Genomic DNA, 12,323 nt, shown 5'->3' on the forward strand with positions numbered 1-12,323 from the left:
ATATTCAGAAACTTGGCTGCCAACTTAAAGCAGAGCCCTCAATTCAGAGCAACACTTAGAAAAGTTGTGGCAACATTTTTTTTCCCCAAAAAAAGAAACTTGCAGTGGACAGCTACAATTCTTTCTGCAGATCATGTTGAAGCTAGCTACCTTTTACTATTTTCAGTAGCAGATCCGTGGTTTTCAGCTAAGGCCTGCTTTCTAAAGTTCAATACACAGAAGTCTCAAGGTCAAGCCATGCGCACTGACTCAAGAAGCAAGTTATTTCTACCCATTGCCTACTTCACAACTACAGGAGAGGAGGCAGAACAGTTTGCTGAGGGTCACACAAGAGAAAGAGAAAAGAGGATTCCTACTCCCTATATTTAATTACAGTTTATCCCAGGAACAGAACAGGTGTTAGGCTAACAGGGTCGTGCCAATTCAAGTCAGGAAGAAAACAACTGCTGGTGGTCGCAGCAGAGCTCCTAATTCCCAGCTTCCCTCCCAACAGACATGTTACTGTCATGCATCCATTATGCACGGAAGGAAGCATTCATCACAAAGTATATCAAATAAACAATCAGTTGCACTTCCTGCATGCATCTAAACTGGTATAGATACTAAAATACTATTCCACATGCAGCTACTTTTAACTTGGGAAATAGGTGGATATATTGAAGAGTAAACACCACTGATCAAAGGATGTCTAGTGTAAGAGTAGCAATCTTTCAACACCAGACCCACTGGGAATGTAAGATTTGCCTTTGTAAAATAAAACCTGTACAGATCTGAATCCTGCCTCTTGCACAAGCCACAATCAGTCTTGTAGGGAAAACATTCTCATCCCACCAGCCTTCCAGTGTTAGGAGAGGCAGGATAACATGGGAGTTCCTCCTAGCTGCTGCAGGTGACAGCTTGAGGTTAGTAGATGAACACGTGCAAAATCTCTTTGATGGAGCTAGCAGCATTTTTAAGACATTTTTTGACTCATGATAATCCTGGATGGCAATAGTGAATTGCTTCAAAATAGATTAAAAAAATGTGAGTAAAAGCAAGAGATGGTTACTACAGTCAGCTCCCACTGAAGAAGTGTAGTGTATCTTTAGTTGTTCCATGATTTTCAAAGGGAACTACATCCCCATCTGTATGGTCAGGAGTAACAGGGCTAATGGATTCACCTAGAGTAACAACTACTTCACAGCAGAGCCTCCTCAAGAGGCCAACATCTGCTGTACTGGTTCAGGACAGCCTAGGAAAATGAAGATCAAATCCGATTTTAAAAGAAATGCATATCCTTGAGTTCAGTTAGCAACTAACAGGGGACTTCTTGCACATGTGAGAGCTCTGTATACACATTAGCACGTTGATTTAGAGGTCACAAGGAGCTTAGGGCCCACCTTAACTTGTTAGTATGCACACGTGTTAATAAACGCATACTAAGAACTCGCCTTTTCTCCCTTTGATGATAGGGTGGATTGTGCAGACTGTAGGAACAAGCTTTGACAGAGGATCTCAGCAGAGTTTGAACTGTTGGGAACACTTCCTTCTGTCAGCACATTTGGCTGGGAACTTAGAGGAACGTAACAAGCATGGGTGACCTCTCTGACTCCCGAAAAATTAGAAATTGAGAGTTGAAATTCCACACACCCTACAGAAACAAAACCTCTCCTGACAACATACATAGATTACTGTGACATAATTGATCTAGTTAAGGTTTTTCTCCATGGGAAAACTTAAGACATTCCATCTGAAGGCTTTTGAAGTCTTTTTAAAAGAACACTTGCCCAAAATAAACTTTAAGTGTTGCCCTGTCCATAGTCTGCTACATAACTTTAAAACCAAGTCAATAAATCCTGAAGGAAGCTGTCCTCACTGCTGAGGTAGAAATAACCAAGTGATAAGTCACCACGCAGTGATAGCTTTGTATTTGTCAGGTATTATCATAAACATAACTTATATACTCTACACAAGACTTCAGTACATTTCAAATCCATGTCTTTAATGTTATCTGTTACCTGCTGCTATAATGTATATAACCTGATGTTAATGTTATCTGTTACCTGCTTGGTGAACTTCCTCCCCAGGTTCCTCATTCCTTTGTGATGGAGACCCTTGCCCTGGAGAGGATGTCCCAGATTTCATATGGGCTCAGGTCTGCTGAACGAAGTCTCCACATTGCATCCCGACACTCAGAAAATTCTCAGGGAGCAGTGAGGGGAGACCTGCTTTGTATTTCCTGCTGCGCCAGGCAATTTGAATGGCCTAATCTATGGCACAACTAGATCTTCAAAAGGTATTTTGGCTCCAGAGTCCCTTACATAAGAGACAGGCAAGTCTGAATTTCTAAGAACCTGCATCATCGTCTTGTGTCAATACAAAATATATAACAGGAGGTGCACAACCTTTCCCTAAGTTGTAAGGACATCTAACACCCACACTTGTCAAAAGCTACAGTACTAATCCTAAAACAACAGTGACCTCTGACTCACAGCTCGCTGCCAGTGGCCTGATTTTGAAACTTTGACAGGAGAAAAAAAAAAAAGGTAGAGCTGAAATTTCATCTTAGTAAACATGTAATTTTGTACCTGAGGAGCCCTTCCCACAAACCTTTTCACACAAAATCTTCAGCAACTGCTTACACTTCTCAGACACATTTGCAGCTATCACTGGAATCAGTAGGTTCCAGAATAGATGAGAACTAGCTCAACTAGCTCAGTAGATGAGAACTAGCTCAACAAGTTTGGGAGAGGAAAAAAAAATGTACTTAAAAAACACACACACACAAAAAACAACAACAACAACAACAACAAACACCTTCAAACTTCATGGCAATTAAGAATGACATTGGGAAATGGTATCTCAAAAGTTCATTGAAAAAGCCTCCAAAAGAGTTCAGGCATCTTGTTTACAGGAGGGGACATTTTTTCCGCAGAAAATTTCCCATACATCAAATGGCTCATATATATTTTTATATGTAAAAGAAGCATCAGCACATGCACTTCCCAGCAGCGAATACTGAGCCTTGTAAGCTCTGTATACGCATTAGCACACCCGTTTAGAGCAGGGAGCTTAACAGTCCACCTTAACCTGGTAGTGCACTCGTGTGTTAGTAAATGCACATTAAAAACCCACCTTTTCCCCCTGCGATGACAGCATGGACAGTGCAGGCAGTAGGAATGAGCCTTGACAGAGGATCTCAGCAGTACTGGAGCAGCTGGAAATCCTTTCCTAACACCAGGTCAGCTCCAATGCTGTCACCACATTAGAAGCCCAAACTTAGATAAGCTCGGGATATTTTTAACATCTTATTGATAATCACAGCAGAGCTGTGTTACTTTACATTTTACTTGGCAGAATGGTGACAGGAATAATATAGAGAAGATTTAAGATCTCCAAAGGAAGAAAATTCTTAACAAAGTCTAAGACAAAAGCAGGCTAAGTTTAGGAGTAGGAACACATTCTGGTTTTGCAATAATTAAGAGTCACACAACACCTGTTAGCCGTATAAGTGAGTTATGCTTCACAAGGGATGACAAGAAAACTTTCTTCAGCTTTGATTCAAGTTCTTCGCATCTCCTCAGCTTCCTGCTTCCAGCTTAATCCAGTCCCAAATCTCCAGCAACACAAAGCATTCTTACATATGGGGAAAACAAAATTATCTCGATTTTCTGCAGTGATAGGATTTTTCAGCCTTGATTTGTCTCCACAATACTCAGAAAAGATTCAGAGGAACACGGTGTGAATACCACTTTGATGAGAATCCGTTCCTTGTAGCACATCCAACAAAGCTCCTCTGGGGCAGCAGCAGGCAGATGTACCAGGGGCTGCTGGGTCACCCAAATCCCTCAACTCAGGAAGAAACAAGATAGCAGAGGGTCCCAGTGACAACATAGCCAGCCCACCTTACCCTTCAGGAACAAATGGGGATCTCCAAGAGGTTGCAAACGTCTCCCAGCCATTCCCAATACGTCCCTTACACCTTGCCCTCTGAGGTGCACAGTGCATGCAGGAAGATCTTGTCTATAGCTTCAAAGGGCAGTAAGAGCTTGCAGCCTCCACCATCTACACTCATAGAAGCCTCATGGAAAGGACGAAAAATAGGTTTTTCTTGCCATCAGCTTGACACAAGCTCAAGGAAAGAAGGGAGCAGGAGGGATTTAGTGCAAAACAGGGCAGAATTACACGTACACATCACAGGTTTCTTGCCATGCAGACTATTCTGCAGAGCACTTTGCATGGCTGCTCTTTGTCTGGTGGTGGTTCAGGATTGCTCACAGGTTACCAAGGGCCACGTGGCCACATAGTCAATGCTGCCCTCACCCAAGGAGATGACAGTTCAAACAGTACAGGCAGGAAAACACTCGAGGTCTGAGTTCACACGGCAAGAGCTGAGAAAAGCTCAAGAGGCTGTGACAATTCCTTCTCCGTTGGCAAGGATTATTATCGTTTTTAAGCATGTATCCATTAAACGGGCAGGATATATTGCTCTCAGTGTGTTCCTGGGTACGTGTGCATTGTAGGCTGCATCCCCTACAGCCTGACCCGCCACACCCCAGCAGAACTCCAGGATCAGAGGGTACAGATGCATCCTGGCCAACAGGCACCCCCTGGTAAGGTACCAACAGGGTTTATCTGGAAAGAGGTAACAGGAGGACGGGGGAAGTGGACAGTGGCAGGCGGGGAACATCAGCCTGCAAGAGGAACAAGAGTTGCAGAAGGGTGGCAGAGGAGAGGGCTGGTTCCCACAGTTTCCATAAAGCTGCATGGAAACTGCCTGCAGAAGGTGCCACATGTTTCCTTCTGTGTATTTACCTGCCCCTCCAGAGGAGATGTGCAGCTGCTAGCACAACAGGGAGTGAGAAGGGTGACCAGGCAGTGCCCCTCGCAAGGAAACCTCCCCTCTCTCCCCTATTCCCATAAAACTGACATATCTAATCCAAGCATTTTTCTTTCTTTAGTCTGGCTCCTTTTCTCTGAGGAGCCATTTCCTCCTGTCTGTTGTTGATTGTTATTGCTTCTTCTCTGTAACTGCATTTGTCATGATCTTTGCTTCCAACTAGCAGGCAATCACACACATCTCTTGTTTTTCAAGGAACCCGTTCAGCGAGGATTCTGCAAAAGAGCAGTTTTTCTTTTGGTCCTGGGAGGTCGCAAACCCCACAGTATGGGAGAGATTGCAGATCCCTGCAGAAAACACTGGAAGTGTTAGCAGCTTAAAACACATCCAAGAAACAAAACCCCAAATCCCCAAGCATCCTTCCCTTAGACTGGAAGGAAGTGTTTGTCTCGCCAACCTGATGGGTTAAGAACTACATCACATGCCGTGCCCGGAATGCTAATGAACTTTGTAACTAATGAGTTGGTGGGAACCCACTTGCCACACTGCTGAAGGCCACCTTCCCCAGGGGGTAGACAGGACATCCCCAAAGCCACACACTCTTGCTTTGCTGTGCATGTTTATGAAGCATTTCTGACTGATTAGCCTTTCAGAAGAACCATTCCTCCCCTAGAGACTTTCCAGGGGTCAGAGAGCAACAGGACACTACTTCATGCCACGGAGTATCAAGGGCAAGCTGCTTCCCAGGGGATGAGGAGTTGAGGGGGTAATAGCCAGCAGGACAGGGCCCCATCCTGCAGGGCACCCAGAGGGGCAACCTGGAGTCCGGATCCATCAGGCGAATTCTTGGTGACGAGGCAGGTCCAAGGTCTAGCCAGGAAGTCAAGCTGAAGGTCTGAGCCCAGTGGCAGTAACCAGGGTCAGACATGGTCCAGAAATCACCGGGCAGGTCCGAGGTCAATCTGGGAAGTCACCCCATGGAGCCAGGCACAGGCAGGGCTGTGGGAGACAGGTACCCCTACAGCATAGCTCAGCGAGCACCTGAAGGTCAGGGACAGAGCTGAAATGGAGCCCCCGAACCCATGGGCAGGGGTGTGGGTAGAGGCCCCAGGTCATGTCTGTCAGGGCAACGAAGGCCGATCAGGTGCACTCGGGGCCCTGACACTTCACCTCTGCAGTCACAGTAGCCCCTTCCCCACAGCCTGGGCCAGCAGCACAGCCAGACACCAAAAGAAGAGGGACTTTGCCACCATCCCTCTTAGGCAGAAACTTCATGGTCTTCACAAGAGATGAAAACACTCCGAAATGAGAGGGGTGCCATCCATTCCAGCCTGTGTCTAAGCCAGGGCAAAGAATATGCAGCCGAAGCCAGGAGCCATTTCCTCGCCACGTGCTGCTGTGCCTCGGGCAGAGAGGAGCAGCTACAGAAGTGGCACAGCGCACGCACCTCCTGGGCCAGCAGCACTGCAGCATGGTGACAAAGGCACAGAGGTGCAGGAAGCGATTACACCTCCAGGTAACAGAGCTGCAAAGCTGAGTAAGCAACCGGTTATTTGCATTCATCACCAAGCATGGGGCTTTCATTAGAAACCAAACAAACTAAACCCAACAACGCAACAGTGTCAGTTGTTCATACAGGCAAGGGAAGTTAAATAGCCTCCTCCAATGGATGCTGTAGAAGCAGAATGCGTGGGATAAGAGTGACAGTAGCATTGGAGAGGCTGGAAACTGGCCAAAACACAACACCCTGCCGCACATACACTCCCTGCGCGTTTTGGGAGAAGTTCAGCATTTCTGGAGCATCGTGGAATGCTCCTTTCCGGGTGATTTTTAACTCAGTCTTCAGACCCCAGCCAAGAACGCACTCTGCAATAACTGGAAATGTCCAGTAATCAAAACCAGAAAAAGATTTCCATTCCGTTGCTTAGTTTTATCCCTGCAATGGTACTCTCTGACCCTGTGTCAGAACATACAAGCTTACATTCAGAAAGATTTAATGAAAAGTATGCAATGGTCAGAGATCCTGCTGCCAGGGGAGGAGGGGAAGAGAGAGAAAGAGGAAAAATATATCAAATAGCTTATAAAGAAAGAAGCATGTGCACTTCCCAGCAGAGGATACAGTTTTCTAAGCCATACCATTTGGGGAAGCTTCCTCTAACTGACACTTCCTTGAAGGCAAAAGATAAACAGATCGTGGGGCCAGTGTAAGGGCAGTGCTGCGCAGCTGCAGCAGTCTCTGAGAAGGTCCCACTTGCATTGCCTTGGCTTGCTTCAAGCTCAGAGGGAAGGTTAAGCTGAAGTCACCTGCTCTGTGATTCCCCATGTATGCAGAACTGGCTGCAAAAGCATGCTCCAGCCTCCAGCCATTGCAAAGGGAGAGGCAGGCTCTGCCAGGCACACGTTTTTCTGTAGCTATCCTTTTAGAAGTTGAAAATAAAGGAAGAATTCCCAGAGTTGTGGGTATCAGCATGCCTGTTAACTCCTAAAAGAGGGGTTTGGAGGTGTCAGGGCAACGCACATTCCTAGAACTGTTTTTCTGAAATCACAACTCTGGGAATACAACTCTGAACTGGTTGAGTCACCATCCCTGGAGGTCTTTAGAAGACGTTCAGATTTAGAGCTTAGTGATATGGTTTACTGGAGGACTTGTTAGTGTTAGGTCAGAGGTTGGACTCAGTGATCTTGGAGGTCTCTTCCAACCTAGATGATTCTGTGAATAGCAGGGAAGGAGAGAGCTTGGCTTTCCATTCAGAGAAAACAGCACCACTATTTTGGGTTGGTTTTGTTGAAGAGCAAACTGAGCAATGAGACACACCAACATTTTCCAGTTCAGAGATCCTTTTTCACTGCTGATTCCTTCCCAGGCCCAGCACAGTGTGCATGTACTCCTCCTACCCAGCCCTTCCAACCACGTGTCAGTTCGTAGCTAGGTGAAGCTGTCCAAGAAAATACAGCTTGCCAGATGCCATGTTTCCAAAGCCCTGCTGTAGGTGCCTTCACCCAGAACTCCTCTTTCTCTTCTGTTCCCTCTTGGGCACGGCAGCCTTGCTCCTCCCCAGCAGCCCTCATGCCCCAGGGTACACTTTCCTGTGCAAGCACACGCCTTATGTGCTCAGGGAGGGAGCTAAGGAAATAATCGTTGAGACTGCAGACAATTTAGAAATAGCCTAGGAAACATTCCTAAGCAGACCAGCTGCCTTCTGGATGCTCTAGAAAGCCTTAGTTGTGCTGATGCTTCTTTTTGTGCACTAAGAAACTTAACGAAATTCCCTCCAGGCTTACCTGTCCCCAGACTCCTAGACCAGGCAGGCAGCTCCACAGCAGTCATCTCCATGGCCCACCACTGTCTCTGACAAAGACTGAGCTGGTACCTAGGTAAGAGACAGAGCAGGCTGAGAATATATTGTATTTCCCTCCCCAGACCCTAATTATTAAGTCAGCCAGCAATCATTTTCAGCTGAAGAGATTTATTTATTTAGCTTTAGATGGTTTGTCTGTTTAGTAATTCCCAAGAGGCCTTTCTTTCAGACACTCAGTACTGTCCTTCTTTGAAGACAAGTAAACATCTTGCACCCAGAGCATCTTTTAAGGGGAAACTCTCCCCATTCTACTGCTTTGGACATCAAGAACCCCCCTTTTTCATTTATTTGAATCCTGACTCCCACTGCCCTCATTCATTACCCTCCAGTTCTTGCATGGAAAGAGAGGAACAGTCAGTCCCAATGTGCTCTCTAGGTGTCTCCAGACTTGGCATATCTGTCACATTCCTCCAGAAGTCATTTCTTTTCCACATTGTTCCCCTGCCCCTTGTATGGAAGCTCCCAGGCCTGGGCTTGGAAGGCCACACCAGCAGCATGGAGCTAAAGGCTGTCATGGTTTAGCCTGGCAGGCAGCTCAGATCCACGCAGCTGCTCGCTCACACGCCCTGCTGGGACAGAATCAAAAAAGGGCCAGAATTCATGGGCTGAGATAAAGACTGCTTAATAAGACAGGGAAAAAAAGAAATGAACAAAGCAACTGCTCACCATCCACCAAGTGTTGCCTAGCTGATCACCAGAAGCCCCCCAGCCAAATCCCCCCAGTTTTATTCTTCAGCATGATGCCATATGCCATGGGACATCCTTTTGGCTATCTGGGGCCAGCTGTCCCCTCCCAGCTGTTCATGCATCCCCAGCCTGCTCGCTGGCAGGGCAGTGCAAGCAGAAAACCCTTGAGTGCTGCTCTGCAGCAACTAAAACATCAGTGTGGTATCAGCACTATTCTCATCCTGAATCCAAAACACAGAACCTTATTAGCTACTAGAAAGAAAATTCACTCTATCCCACCCAAAACCAGGACAAGGTCATTGTCCAATCTCAAGCCAAAATTCCCTGTTGGGGAGGGGGAAACACTTTATCCCCCTCTGAATTAGGGCTGCTTCTCCACAAGGGAATTTGACTCATGCTTTCACAAGTAGAGAAAGAAAACACAGACAAATATTCTTCTTTTACACTTTTCCTCCCGTTGAAACAAAAGGAAACACTCAGAAAGCAAAACTAATGCTCTTCTGAAAGCACAATGATCCCCTTCTCAGAAGAGCAAACCCAAAGATCATGACTCAGATGTGGGGCTAACTTCCTCATCCTATTACTCAAACGTTTGACCTCCAATATTTCTCCATTTCTCTGTAAGGGTGTTACAGGCCTAGCTGATCTCACCACCTGTTACACTGATCTCAGAGATCCTCAGCACTTTTCAAATACAGTTTGGTCGAGTCAACAGCATGCACAGCAGCACCTAGGAAGCCATGAGTCTGACCTTGAAATCCATGGTTTCTTTTAAAGCAGAAGAGACTTTGGGGAGTGGAGAGGAGATGGCAGTGGCTGTGTGGAGGAGAAGGTTTTGTATTTACAGAACACAGCTTAACAGAAGCATATCAATCTCCCCAGCAAGCCACACGCTTCAGGGACCCCACCACCTCAGGGCAGGCCAGAGTCTTCTTGGTTAATGTCACTGATAGGAGGATAATTCTCCTACAGAGATGCATGCAGTTAAGTGGCAACGTACTTTATCACCCTGTTGGTATCCAGGAGCAGTTTCCTGGGTATTAAGAAGATGAACATGCCCAAAGCACTGTGATGCTGTGATATTAGATTACAACACTGACATCACCCTTAACTCCAGCAAGTCAAAGTATTTTTTATTTACTAAATCAAAGATAGGTCATAGGGTTAGAGACACCCCCACACACCAAAAACAAAACAAAAAAATCAATTACTATTTAGATTAATTGTGGTTTCTTACACTAAGTATCCAAACCAATACTTGAGTAGAAAGCCAGTTTTGATATAGTCTTCTGCAGTAAGGCTGTGTTTGTGGCACAGGATGCCTCAGGAGGCCCTGACTTCCTTTCATAGCCTGAAGCCATTCGAAGATCACAAGGATTCAAAACCGTGTTCTCCCCACCACCAATTTCCTAAATCTCAGGTCAAATCTAGAAAGAGTTGTTTGGACCTTCCAATCACTAGATCACTATCTGCCCTATCTCCTTCAGACACATCAGCACCCCTTGCACAGTGCTTATCCCTGGCCTCGGCAGTGAATGCAGCAAGTTTACCAGTGCCCAGGGCCTCAGCTGAGCTCCTAGTTGATCTCTGGCCATGATCATTCTCTCCCACCTGGTAAAGCAGCAATGGGTGTCTCTTTCAGCAGCAGCCACCTTATCTCCCAGCTCCCACACTCTCAGACTGGTCTTAAGACACAAATTCAGACCGCCCTACAGTGAGAACCATGCATGAAAGTCAGTGATAAAGTTCTCAAGGTGAAAGCCACGGTAGATGGAAGGAAATCACATTCTGACATATGATGGTGGTGGAAGCCCTATTTAAAAAAAAAAAAAAAAGAAAGAAAAAAAAACAGAGAGGGAAGAGAGAGAGAAAGCAAACAAGAGGAAGAGAAAAAAGAGAGAGAGAAAGCAGCAATGGAGCAGAAGTGAATGGCAGGAGATGCTTCTGACAGTACTGCCACCAAAAGAAACTCTTAGCAAGCCATGACCTCAGCACAAAGCATCTTCATACACCTACCTGTGTGTTTCAGGTCTGGGTGTAAACTACCTCCCCACATTACACAGACATACAGAAGCCTTTAATAAACACAGCTCTTGACTGGTTTTTGGTTGCAGTAGAACACACCTACCAGCCCACAGTAACATGTTAGGAAAACAGGGTTGATGAGAGGGGAAGACGGATTGTCACAAGATAGCAGTATCTCTACTAAAGAATGTCAGCTGCCTTTAAAATGACTGGTTTTAGATTTCCAAATTTTAAAGAGGGCAGCAAAACTGTTCATGATCACTTAGATTGGTCTCCTGCATTCTTGAATTTCATCTGATGTCCCAAACCCAAGTCTTTTTGCTGAGATAGACACAGATTCTTCAGAGATTTCAAGTGTCAGAAAAAAAAAAAACACCACTGTACCCCTTGGTAATTGGTATCAACAGTTAAATAGTGACCATTAAAACCAGGTACCTTATTTCTAGCTTAAATTTATCTGAATGTATATCTAGCTGCTGACTCACACTATGCTTTCATCTGTTTTTCACCCATGCTCAGGCATCACTATCTAATGAAATTCGTCCCTGCATTTGCAGGCAGACAAAGCAAATGATAGCCAACAGTTTGGGCCAGGAAGAAAAGGATGCTGCATCCATAACAGGGCCCCAGAGTTCATACAGCCAAGTCGAGAATGAGCTTTGCTTTATAATTAAGGCTTCCCCGTGGCAATAAAGCCTCAGCTCAGGACAAGCGGCATCCCCCACCCCACTCCACCCCCCCACATCCTGCTTCTGAAGCATTCTGAAATAGTGGCCTGAAGCGGCCAGCCAGCAAGGCTTGTAGCAGCTAATTGCTTGTAACATTGCTCTGGAATTACTGCCATCATCAAAGTTATGAATATAAAAAGGAGTGCAATAAAAGATAGTGCATGCCACCAAAGATGCAGAGAACCATTTTGTAACCGTGCCCTAAGGGGAGCCATAGGCAGACACGGATGAGGGCACATGACCCCCAGCAGCTCTGCACTATGTGGCTGTGCTGACATTTGTGACCCTAAACTTGCTGCTTACCGCTCTGTGTTTGAAAAACAAAGGTAGATTTACCTTTATCTAAGGATCTGGGCCATGCTTGAACAGTGACAGACTCCTCCAGCCAAAAGGTCTTGTCCCACGGCAGACATTCTGGAGGCTGTTGCGCGGCACAATAGTGTCAGCTGGGACCAAACTGCAACCTGAGAATTTTGAGAACATAAATTAGAACCCCATGGGACTTGCAAGGACATAAAAAGACAGAGAAGAACATCCCTGGTCTACCTGTGAACTGCACAGTCTGTCTCCATGTTAGGACAGCTATGCCATTCACAACCACAGTGGGAAACATTTGTAGCAGCAGCAGGCTGACACCCCACATATAACAGCACCACGGAAGAAGCCTCAACACAAGTCACATCGACAAGATAAGCCTTGACAAAG

The 12,323-nt window shown here is 45.8% G+C and overlaps 1 long non-coding RNA gene across 1 annotated transcript in view; it reads right to left on the bottom strand.

Moving 5' to 3' along the window:
• Nucleotides 1-12,082, bottom strand: part of LOC309881706 — a 91,059-nt gene extending 78,977 nt beyond the window's left edge. Inside the window, exons 1-2 of the long non-coding RNA XR_014318172.1 lie at nt 11,955-12,082; nt 8,102-8,190 (exon numbers count right to left, since the gene is read on the bottom strand). This is a non-coding gene — a long non-coding RNA (uncharacterized lncRNA). The remainder of the gene's footprint in view (nt 1-8,101; nt 8,191-11,954) is intronic.
• Between the last annotated feature and the right edge of the window lie 241 nt (nt 12,083-12,323).

Source organism: Aythya marila (assembly GCF_965140915.1).
Source record: "Aythya marila genome assembly, chromosome: 10".
In the NCBI taxonomy this organism is placed as follows: Eukaryota; Metazoa; Chordata; class Aves; order Anseriformes; family Anatidae; genus Aythya; species Aythya marila.